This window comes from Coptis chinensis, chromosome 7 (genome assembly GCF_015680905.1).
Source record: "Coptis chinensis isolate HL-2020 chromosome 7, ASM1568090v1, whole genome shotgun sequence".
Classification (NCBI taxonomy): domain Eukaryota; kingdom Viridiplantae; phylum Streptophyta; class Magnoliopsida; order Ranunculales; family Ranunculaceae; genus Coptis; species Coptis chinensis.
In genome coordinates this window covers 93,422,778-93,433,482 of record NC_141462.1, presented here as the reverse complement: position 1 = coordinate 93,433,482, position 10,705 = coordinate 93,422,778, and the positions used below count along the sequence as shown (strand labels likewise).

The window sequence follows — 10,705 nt, the reverse complement described above, 5'->3', positions numbered from 1 at the left end:
ATATAATTATATGAGAATTAAATTGTATGTATGATATGGGCATATAGCAATATTTTCCCGACGTGAAGGGAATTTCAGTAGAACTGTACTATAAAAGTTTCCCATTGTCAACTTAATTATTTATTTTTTCCTAAGCATCTTCTAATTTTATTTTTTTGGATCAAGAAACATGCTCATATAGGCATATAAAATAAAAAATAAAAAAGTGGGTTTCCTCATATAAATCAACCCTTACATCTTCATCTTTGTCTGATAACCCATGTTATTTTTTTAGGATTAATTTTCCATATACAATTGAAACTAGAATCCTAAATTTTGGTTTCATTTTAATCCTTAAATGGTGCTAAAGTGCTAAACTCCATAAAATGTCACCAACAAAATGGTGCAGTGTGCAGATGTGCTTGGTTGGCGAGAGCCAGATACAAGACTTGCAACCCAATGTTCTAATGGGTGAAGCCAAATTGGCGTTGATCCCCGTTGAATGCATGGTAGTCAGAATGTCGTCATGTAAAATTGTAAATAGTACAAAGAAGTTTTGGAATAAAATTTTGAGCCACAGTATGAGAGTATGAAACGATAATAACACATCATCAATACCATGATTACCATCACCTTAATCTTCTGCAGTGCACCTGTGGCATATTCTAAATCAAAACATGCTTCCATCACAAAACACAAACGGCCCAGATTTCACCCGTACAAATTAAAGATGACCATTCCCCAAACTAGAAAAAAAAACTTTTTCCTACAACAGAATAAAAAAAAAAAAAAAACAAATTGAATTCCACATTTGAAATCCGCCACATCATTATCTTAAAATCTCAGCCCTCCATTCCCTAACCGCCTCACTCTCTACTTAAATCAAGGGACAAAACTCTATTCTCCACTTTATAAAACGTAAACCCATTGAGTACTAGATAATTTCTCTCTGCTCATAAACAGACACTCAGCTCATTTTCCCTCCTTCCCGCTTCACTTTTTTTCTCTCAGAAAACAAATTGCAGAGAAGAGAGAGAGAAAGTGAGAAAACAAAAACAAAACAAACCCGGTAGAATCTCAACCGTTGAAACAACACTGTAAGTATTTAGCTATAAGCTATTTTGTTAAATGTTTTGAAATAGTTTGAAATGTTGTTTAAGGTGTTATGTTTTATTGAAATGTTGTGTTGTTGTGTGTTTTGTGGTTCTGATCTGTTAGTTTAAGTTATATTTGTTTAAAAATATGGTTTACGATGTTTTATTCGGTTTTAAATGTGTTTGAAGTAGAAGTGATGATGTTTGAAGATATAGAAGGTGTTTTATGACTTGTTATGTTCGAAATCGGTAGAGCTTTTGTGTTTTTCTAGGTTGTGAGGTTATAATGTTGCGTTTCTCATCTTATTTGTTTGTTTTTTTTGTTTTGGTTGTTTGATATCTACTGAGATTAGGACCTTTTTTTTTTTAATGTTGGATGTATTTGAACACTTGAAATTAGTTTGTAAAGCTGTTTTTCACCTCGTTGTTTCCATCTGTTGGTTTTGTTTGAAGTTTATTGAGAAATGTGAAAAGTGGTTGTTGTTTTTTCTCTTCTGATGTGTTTATTTTTGTTTTCTTGTTTGAAATCTGTTTTAAATCGTCTCAGATTGGGGCTGTTTTTTGTTTATGAAGTCTGTTTTTGTTGGAAATCTGGTTGACGTACTTTTGGTTTATGTTTATGTTTTTGTAGGCCTTTTCGTTTTTGAAAGTTTTGTAGTTGATAAAATCTGTTTAGGCTGTTTTTAGTTATGCTTGTGTTTAAGGAAAATGTTGTTCTCATCTGTAGACTAGGTTTTCTGCTTGTGTTTTGGCAATTTAATTCATGAATATGTGATGGAATACTATTTTGTTGGTTATTTGAGCTGTATTTTAGATATCATTTGAGTATGATTATTTTCTTTGGATGTCACTATGCCAGACTGCTCATGTTGCATGTTTTTGTGTTGGTAGTCATTTTGTATGAATTTTCCTTTGATGTGTGTGGTTTAGTACTTAAAGGGTTTCTATTGTTTGTGTGTTGGTTTTCAGATGGAAAATCTCTTGAAAATCTGGTGTTCAGGCTTTTATTGTGTGTCTGGTGCTGTAAATCATTTTGAGGATCTTTTATGTGGGCTATAAGTTGAACCTATGATTTTGTGTGTATGTGTGTAGTTAGTAATATATCTTCTATGGGTTGCATTCCTTTATTAATATTTCTTTCGCTTTTGAATGTACGTTTCTATCTTCATTTTTGTTTAGCATTGTCTGTTTGATTGAATCTGAAGGATCAAGGCTTAAACTGGTCATTGTTCCTTGTGTTTAATATGTATAGGAAATCTGATATAAGTGATGGCTGAGACAACTGAAGATACTTTACCTCCACCCCCATTGCTCCCAACAGAACTTAAGCCAGATCGTTTCGTCGATCATCCTAAGCATGTACCTATCAGTAGGACTGGTACTGGAAAGACTGGTCGTCGTGTTAATCTTCTTACTAACCACTTTAGAGTGGGAGTCACAGTGCCCGATGCAGTTTTCTATCAGTACAGTGTATGTCTACACTCAATTCTTGCTTTGACATTTATCCTTGGTGTGCTGAAATAAAGCATTAAATTTTGTTTGCTTACTTTGCAGGTGGCAATCCAGGGTGGAGATCAACGGGTTGTAGAGGGGAAAGGTATTGGTAGAAAAGTTATGGATAAGCTGTATCAAACATACTACTCTGAGTTGGATGGAAAGCAATTCGCATATGATGGTGAGAAGGCGTTGTACTCAAAATAAGTTTAAGTTCCAAGTGGTACTTGAGGAAGCAGCTGTGAAACGGTTTGTCTCTCCATACCATTTTTCTCTTGTTTAATATTTTCTTTGTTATATAACTTGTTTAATATGTTTGTGTTTGATTACTGATAGTCGGAGCCCTGGTATGACTGGAAGCCCTAGTGAAACTGATCGTAAGAGAACGAAACGCTCTTTCCAGGAAAAGATTTTTAATGTTGAGATCACTTTTGCTGCCAAAATTCCAATGAAACCTATTGCTCTTGCTCTCAAGGGAATTGAAACATAGAACACTGGGGATGCACTGAGAGTACCAGATATCAAAAAGGTATGCGTATTGATATCATATTGTTGTTACTATTGTAAGTAATCAGACTTGTACGCAATTGAACCATTGTTTGATGCAGGGGATGCTTGCTTGTTCGCCTGTCTTTTTTTCATGATGATGTCAGGAACTTTGTTGATGTTGGTGGAGGTGTTACTGCATGTCGTGGTTTCCACTCGAGTTTTAGGACTACCCAGGGTGGTTTGTTGCTGAATATGGGTATGAGCTTTAAATTTGTATGGTTTTTACCTTTCATTCAACTGTTCTTTCTTTCTGTAACATTTCTGAGCTCAGAATCATCACTTTCACAGATGTCTCGTCCACTATGATCTTGACTCCTGGTCCTGTGTTGGATTTTCTACTCACGAACCAGAACTTGAGGGATCCTAGGCAGATTGACTGGGGAAGGGTAAGTGATATTGATTTTGTCTTCTTAATGTACGTTTAACTAATTACGTATTATGCTATGATCCTTTTTTACTTTGAGCTGTGCAGGCTAAGAAAATGCTGAAGAATTTGAGAGTCAAGACAAGACACAACAATATGGAATTCAAGATCATAGGCATCAGTAGTGAGAAACCTTGCAATCAGCAATAGTATGACCACGCTCTCTCAGCCTTCATTCTTGTTTTTATTTATTTATTTTTTTACTTTAGCTTTCGGCTAATACCCCCAAGTCTTGTGTTTTTCTTTGTATTATGTAACAACTTCCCCTTGAAAGTTAAGAGTGCAGATGGTTCAGAGGAAACTCTTGAGACCCGTGTATATGATTATTTTGTCCTTCAGCGCAAAATTGAACTGTCTCATTCTGCATACATGCTTTGCTTTGATGTTGGCAAACCAAAGCGCCCAAATTATCTTCCACTGGAGGTTAGTAGGATACCTGTGCTATGTGGTACTAAAAATGTTTCCAATAACTCTATATTGACTCTCTTCCTGGTTATACAGCTCTGTTCACTAGTTTCATTGCAGTGATACACAAAGTCTTTGTCCAGTATGCAGAGAGCATCCTTGGTTGAAAAGTCAAGGCAGAAACCACAGGAGCGTATTTGAACTGTGACTGATGTAGGTCTTTTGTGTGTCCTGGATTTTGTTTTAAGCCTCTAATGTTCTAGATTGTATTGTTTGTTTGGGTAAAATGTGATTGTGACTACTGACAAATGCAGTCTTGTTTATGTTCTTATCCCATTCACTAATTAAAATATTGTTGATAACTGGTGTCCTTTGCAGGCTATTAAGAACTACCGCTATGATGACGATGCAATGGTTAAAGCTTGTGGCATCTCAGTTGAAAAGCAGTTAACTGCAGTAGAGGGACGAGTTCTGAATGCACCAAAGGTGAACTTCTTTTCCTATTCCATATTGTTGTGGCTTCGTTTGTTTAACGTTTCGGTTTGGAGTGGCAGTGTGGAATTCTTGATCCTTAATCTCTTAATTTTCTTGTGTTCAGTTGTTCACAGTTGAAGACTTGAAGGTCAGCAACAGTGAAGACTGCATTCCTCGCAATGGGAGATGGAACTTTAATCAGAAGGTAACTCCTTGATGTTTAATAATCTTGTTTTATTATACAACTTGGGAAAGTAGTCTAATTCTACTTTTTGTTTTCTTGCAGAGGCTGTTTTCTCCTATTGAAATTAAACGCTGGGCAGTGGTGAACTTCTCTGTACGTTGTGATACAAGCCATCTTTCTCGGGATCTTATTAACTGTGGAAGAAGCAAAGGAATTGTAGGTTTTAGTAGCCAATGCCCTTGTAATTTTGTTTCTTTTACTTCTTTCTTATGTAGTATCCACTTTCTTTATTTGCAGAAAATTGAACGTCCACACAGTCTAATTGAGGAAGATCCTCGCTGGAGGAGATCTGGACCTGTTGTAAGGGTTGAAAAAGTGTTTCAACTGATAAAAGAGAAGCTCCCTGGCCTTCCGCAGTTCCTTCTATGTGTTTTGCCTGAGCGAAAAAACTGTGACGTATATGGTATGTCTAATTTGTTCTTGGGTATGCCTCAATTTGTTCTTGGGTAAGTGCTTTCAGAGACTTATCCTTTATTCTTGGGTATGTCTAATTTGTTCTGTACTTCCCACTATCTAGGTCCATGGAAGAAGAAAAATCTTAGTGAAATGGGAATCTTTACAGGGTGCATCTCTCCGATGAAGATTAACGATCAGTACCTTACGAATGTGCTCTTGAAAATCAATTCAAAGGTGAGTAGGAGTCAATAATCTTGTATTTGAAGATCCCCTATTTTTTGGCTTTTTTGCTGATAATCATAACCCTCGTTTAGTCAAATATTTTTCCATCTTATAGTGTTTCTCATCTGTTGCAGCTTGGAGGTGTGAATTCTTTGTTAGATGTTGAGCATATCCCAACTCTTCCACTTCTGAAGTCAAGTCCTACCCTGATATTGGGAATGGATGTATCCCATGGTTCGCCCGGTCAATCAGACATCCCATCCATTGCAGATGTAAATATGCATATACTCTTGCCAGTGAATTTAACCTTGATTCGATAAAGTAGATCATCTTAGGAGTTTTGATTGACGTTCCATCATTGTTCTAGGTTGTTGGTTCGAGATCTTGGCCACTGATATCAAGATACAGGGCATCTGTAAGGACACAATCTCCAAAGGTGGAGATGATTGAGGGGCCATTTGTTTTTGCCTCTTATAAGAGAACTTGAGGTGTTATAACCTATTATAAGATGTGGGCAAGTGATTTTGGATATTTTTTTAGTTTGTTTTTTGCCTCTTATAAGAGGCATTCTACTAAAAATGTTTATATAATAGATCTAATAACTGGATTAGAGAGCCAAAGCTACCTCATCTGCAAATCAAACATGGCAATCTAAGTGAGGCGTGTTTATCATTCACAAAAGAAACAGCATGTCCTACACTGTATAGAAAGCCTACAAAACATAACAGAGGTTGCATTAAATGGTTCATAAGTGTAACAAAAGCCTAGAAAAATTATAATCTTTTGATTTCAACCAAGAACTGATTGTGAAACCGAAAACAAGTATACCTCAAAAAACAAGAAAAATAGAATAATAATTGTGAGGGAGTAATATTCACATCTAATGAATATCAGGCACGCGTATAGCATAAGCAGAAATATCCTACCAACCCCATGTCTTCGTCCTCCGAGCTCGCTTCATATGCAACTCTCTTCATGTAGATGGTCTACTTCAGCTCATACTACAAGCAACAACATCATCACCCGATCTAAGATGTTCGTCCTACTAGCTCGCTCCAAGGTGACGCAGGTCGAACAAACGATCTCATACAGAACGCTCCATCTAATGACGTCATCCATCATCTAAATGCAATCATTACCAAAACCATACTTACAAAATCCATTACCGCAAAATACGAACCACTGGAACCACCCCCTATCATTACGATATTCCTACCAACACTATTCCTACACTTTTTCTCAATCTCAACCACATACCTATGCTTGTCAGTACACGTATTGTGTGGATCCTCATGTTCAACAACTATAAATACCTCCTGTATGAACTATGTCAGACCTAATTCAACTCTCCCTCCAAAAGTGAGAGCTTGATACATAGACAGTTCGCTCAAAACGAACTTGGTCTTTCCAATCTACTAACCCCTTCTCCTCCACCTTAATCTCATTTATAAAACCCATACTAATTAATACATTTACAATGATTACATGTACATGAGACACAAAACACTAACACAACTCAGAGCCATGTGCATTAAAATTACACCAATGGTTTCAATTTAGACCCACATTTTACCATAGGATTTTCGAAGAGTATGGAGATTCTGACTAATAAAATCAAACCTATGCAAACCAATATTTTAAACTACTAATTGTTTTGATTTAGACCCACATGCTCCCATAATATTCCAATTTTTTTTTTGGAGATCATGATTATTATCAAACCCATGCAAACCATTATAATCAAACAAACAAATAAAAAACATGCAACTATAAGGAAGACTGTTATCGGAGATATAAAAACAGACATATTTAATATGTGAGAAATCAAAAGAGAAAATACAATTCTACCTAAAAATTATGATCTGCTCTGGCTTGCGTCCTCCACTTGACTCGAAAAAAATCTAAAAGCAGCTCTTTGCAACTCAAGGTGATAACAAAAAATCAGATATAGTACTGAGTTAGGAAAGTGTAGCATTTAGTTTCTGAATATTGTGACAGATGGTACCTTATAATCCCATCATCCTCCCCATTCGGTTGAGGTTTGCACAAACAATCAGGGGCTATTTGTTTTTTTGGGTTAAGTTATAAGAAGGTTTTATAAGACCATGTGTTATAAGAGGGTTTTATAAGATGGTCTTATAAAGTGGTTTGTTTTTTATTTTAAGTTCATCTTATAAGCACTTGTAAAAATAGAAAAAACAAATACATGACATCTTATAGATGGTTATTTGACAAATATAACCCTACTTTACATCACATTTAACTTGAATATATTAATTTGAAACAAATGTATAGTTTGATTTTCGGTTTCAAATCAATTTTGATAATTAGAATATCGATTTTAAGAAACTATTTTAATTGGCGGTGGTGGTGGTAGTGGTCTTAATAGCACGGTGGTAGTGGTAGTGGAGGTGATGATATTGGTTTTAATAGCACGGTGATGGTAGTGGTAGTAGAAGTGGTGGATGTCTTAATAGCACGGTGATGGTAGTGGTAGTAGAAGTGGTGGATGTCTTAATAGCACGGTAGTGGTGGTGGTGATATTCTTAATAGTACGGTAGTAGTGGTAGTGGAGGTGATGATATTTGTTTTAATAGTACGGTAGTAGTGATGGTGGTGGTGGTAGCGGTGGTTTTAATAGCACAGCGGTGGTGATGGTGGTGATAGTGATAGTCTTAATAGTACGGTGGTAGTGGTGGTAGAGATAATGATAGTGGTGGTGGTAGTAACTGGTGGTGGATAGAGTAATAGAGTTATTTGGAAAATAAAATAATGAAAAATGAAGAAAAGAGAAATGAGGCTAAGGGGGGTGTTTGAGTAATTTTTCAAGTTATAAGACTTATAGAATTGAAGTAGATCCAATTTTAGTACTTACTAGATTTTGGACCCGGGCATATGCCCGGGATCTATTAAATATTTTGTGTGCTGAAAAGGCTTTACAAAATGTCTCATACAAATTTTCGAATCAATATATATTTTTATTGAAAATAAACCGAAATATGTTAATGAGCAACAATTATGGTGCATAAGTACTTGGGAACTAAGAGATCAAATTGATATAGCCTCTTCACTTTGTGGTTTAGGATATTAATTCATAATTTTCAAATAGAATTATCTTAAACTCGATCTAACTTGTATTATAGTTTTCTTAGATTTATGGTGATTTAGCGGCAAATTTTCGAATCAGAATATATTTTTATTGAAAATAAACCGAAATACGTTAATGAGTAGCGATTATGGTGCATAAGTACTTGAAAACTAAGAGATCAAATTGAGATAACCTCTTCACTTTGTGGTTTAGGATATTAATCCGTAATTTTTAAATAGAATTATCTTAAACTCTATCTAGCTTGTATAATAGTTTTATTAGATTTATGGTGATTTAGCGTCAAATTTTCGAATCGGAATATATTTTTATTGAAAATAAATTGAAATACGTTAATGAGCATCGATTATGATGCATAAGTACTTGGAAACTAAGGGATCAAATTGAGATAGCCTCTTCACTTTGTGGTTTAGGATATTAATCCGTAATTTTCAAATGGAATTATCTTAAACTCGATCTAGTTTGTATAATAGTTTTATTAGATTTATGGTGATTTAGCGGTAAATCACCACCGTTCGGCTTATGTGCTAATTTGTACAAATCACTAAAACCGATTAATTGTTTCCATATCCTCAAAGAATACAGTACTCTCACTTGAAAAGATTTGTCACATGAACGTGTCTTACGAACGGGTGCTGTTATATTAAATTATTCTAAAAAATATTAGCAACTATGCATAGCTATGAGATATGAAAATTATATTAATTACCCATTTAAATTTCTTGCACCACTCTCTATAAAAAGGAAGCATCAAACCTTGATAAAACTCATCGACTTTTTTTTATTGTTAGGTTTAACAATAGAAGTTTGATTAAAGTTTTGTGAGAATGCCCAATGTGGCGAAGATAATATTGAAGCTACTTGAATAGCAAGACATTCTCAATCACAATAAATGAATTATGACTAACCCTACTTAAAATGCAAAACTATATTTGTCGAGACATTTATTCTCTCTACATATAATACACAAATATGTTTTAGGATTATTAGTTCAATGCATTTACATCAAGTTTCTAATTTTTTATTAATTATTTTTTAAGGTTAGTTTAATGTAATACATTGCATCCAGTTTCCAATTTCTCATTAATTATTCTTTGAGGTTAGTTCAATGCAGTTGCATAAAGTTTTTAATTTTCCGTTAATTATTATTTGAGATTAGTTCAGTGCAATTGCATTCACTTTATGATTTCCCGTTAGTTATTCATTAAGGTTAATTCAGTACAGTTGTATCCGACCAGTTTTCGATGTTTCATTAATTAGTATTTGAGATTAGTTCATTGCATTTGCATCCATGTTCCAATCTCCCGTTAATTACTCTTTGAGGTTAGTTCAATACATCTGCATCCAGTTTCTGATTTTTCGTTAATTGTTTTTCTAGGTTAGTTCGATAGTTTACAATTTATATACAATTTGCATACATGTAAGAGTCTGTTTTTATAAACTCACTTTCGTTTTGGGTTCCTAATTACTCATAATTACTCATGTGAGAATGCTAAAAAAATGGATATTTATACTTTTGAGGTCAGTGCGATGCAGTTACATCCGACTTCCAATTTCCAGTTAACTATTTTTTGAGATTATTTCAATGCATTTGCATCCAATTTCTGATTTTCCGTTAGTTAATCTCTGATTTTAGTTTAATGCAGTTGTATCCAATTTTTGGTTTTCCGTTAATTATTCTTTGAAGTTAGTTCAATGCAGTTGCATCTAATTTCTGATTTTATGTTAATTGTTCTTTGATGTTAGTTCAATGCATTTGCATCAAATTTTCGATTTTCATTTAATTATTTTTTGAGGATAGTTCAATACAGTTACATCAAATTTATAATTCCTGTTAATTATTCATTTAGTTTAGTTCAGTGTAGTTTCATCCATTTTTCAATGTTTCGTTAATTAGTCTTTGAGATTAGTTCATTGCATTTGGATCCAGTTTCCGATTTCTCGTGAATAACTCTTCAAAGTTAGTTCAATACATATGCATCTATTTTATGATTATTTATACTTTGAGGTAAGTTCAATACAATTATATCAAGTTTCTGATTTCCTGTTAATTATTCTTTTAGATTATTTCAATGCATTTGCATTTAGTTTCCGATTTCCCACCAATTATTCTATGAGGTTAGTTTAATGCAGTTGTATTCGGTTTTTGATTTTCTGTTAATTATTTTTTTAGTTTAGTTCAATGCATTTGCATCCAGTTTCCGGTTTCCCATTAATTATTATCTGAGGTTTGTTTGATGTATTTGCATACTGTTTTCGATTTCCCGTTAGATATTTTTCAAGGATTTGCATCCAATTTCTAATTTCCCGTTAGTTAT

General features: G+C 34.2%; 1 pseudogene across 1 annotated transcript; it reads left to right on the top strand.

Annotated features, from left to right (window-relative positions):
- Positions 1–940: 940 nt before the first annotated feature.
- LOC147490080 (protein argonaute 16-like) lies at positions 941–5,812 on the top strand (annotated as a pseudogene). The gene is made up of 16 exons (XR_015201243.1): positions 941–1,076; positions 2,326–2,543; positions 2,628–2,816; positions 2,904–3,100; positions 3,136–3,312; positions 3,405–3,502; positions 3,589–3,699; positions 3,820–3,963; positions 4,042–4,158; positions 4,324–4,431; positions 4,544–4,624; positions 4,706–4,819; positions 4,901–5,066; positions 5,181–5,293; positions 5,416–5,553; positions 5,649–5,812. The product of XR_015201243.1 is annotated as a protein argonaute 16-like (transcript).
- The last annotated feature ends 4,893 nt before the right edge of the window (positions 5,813–10,705 follow it).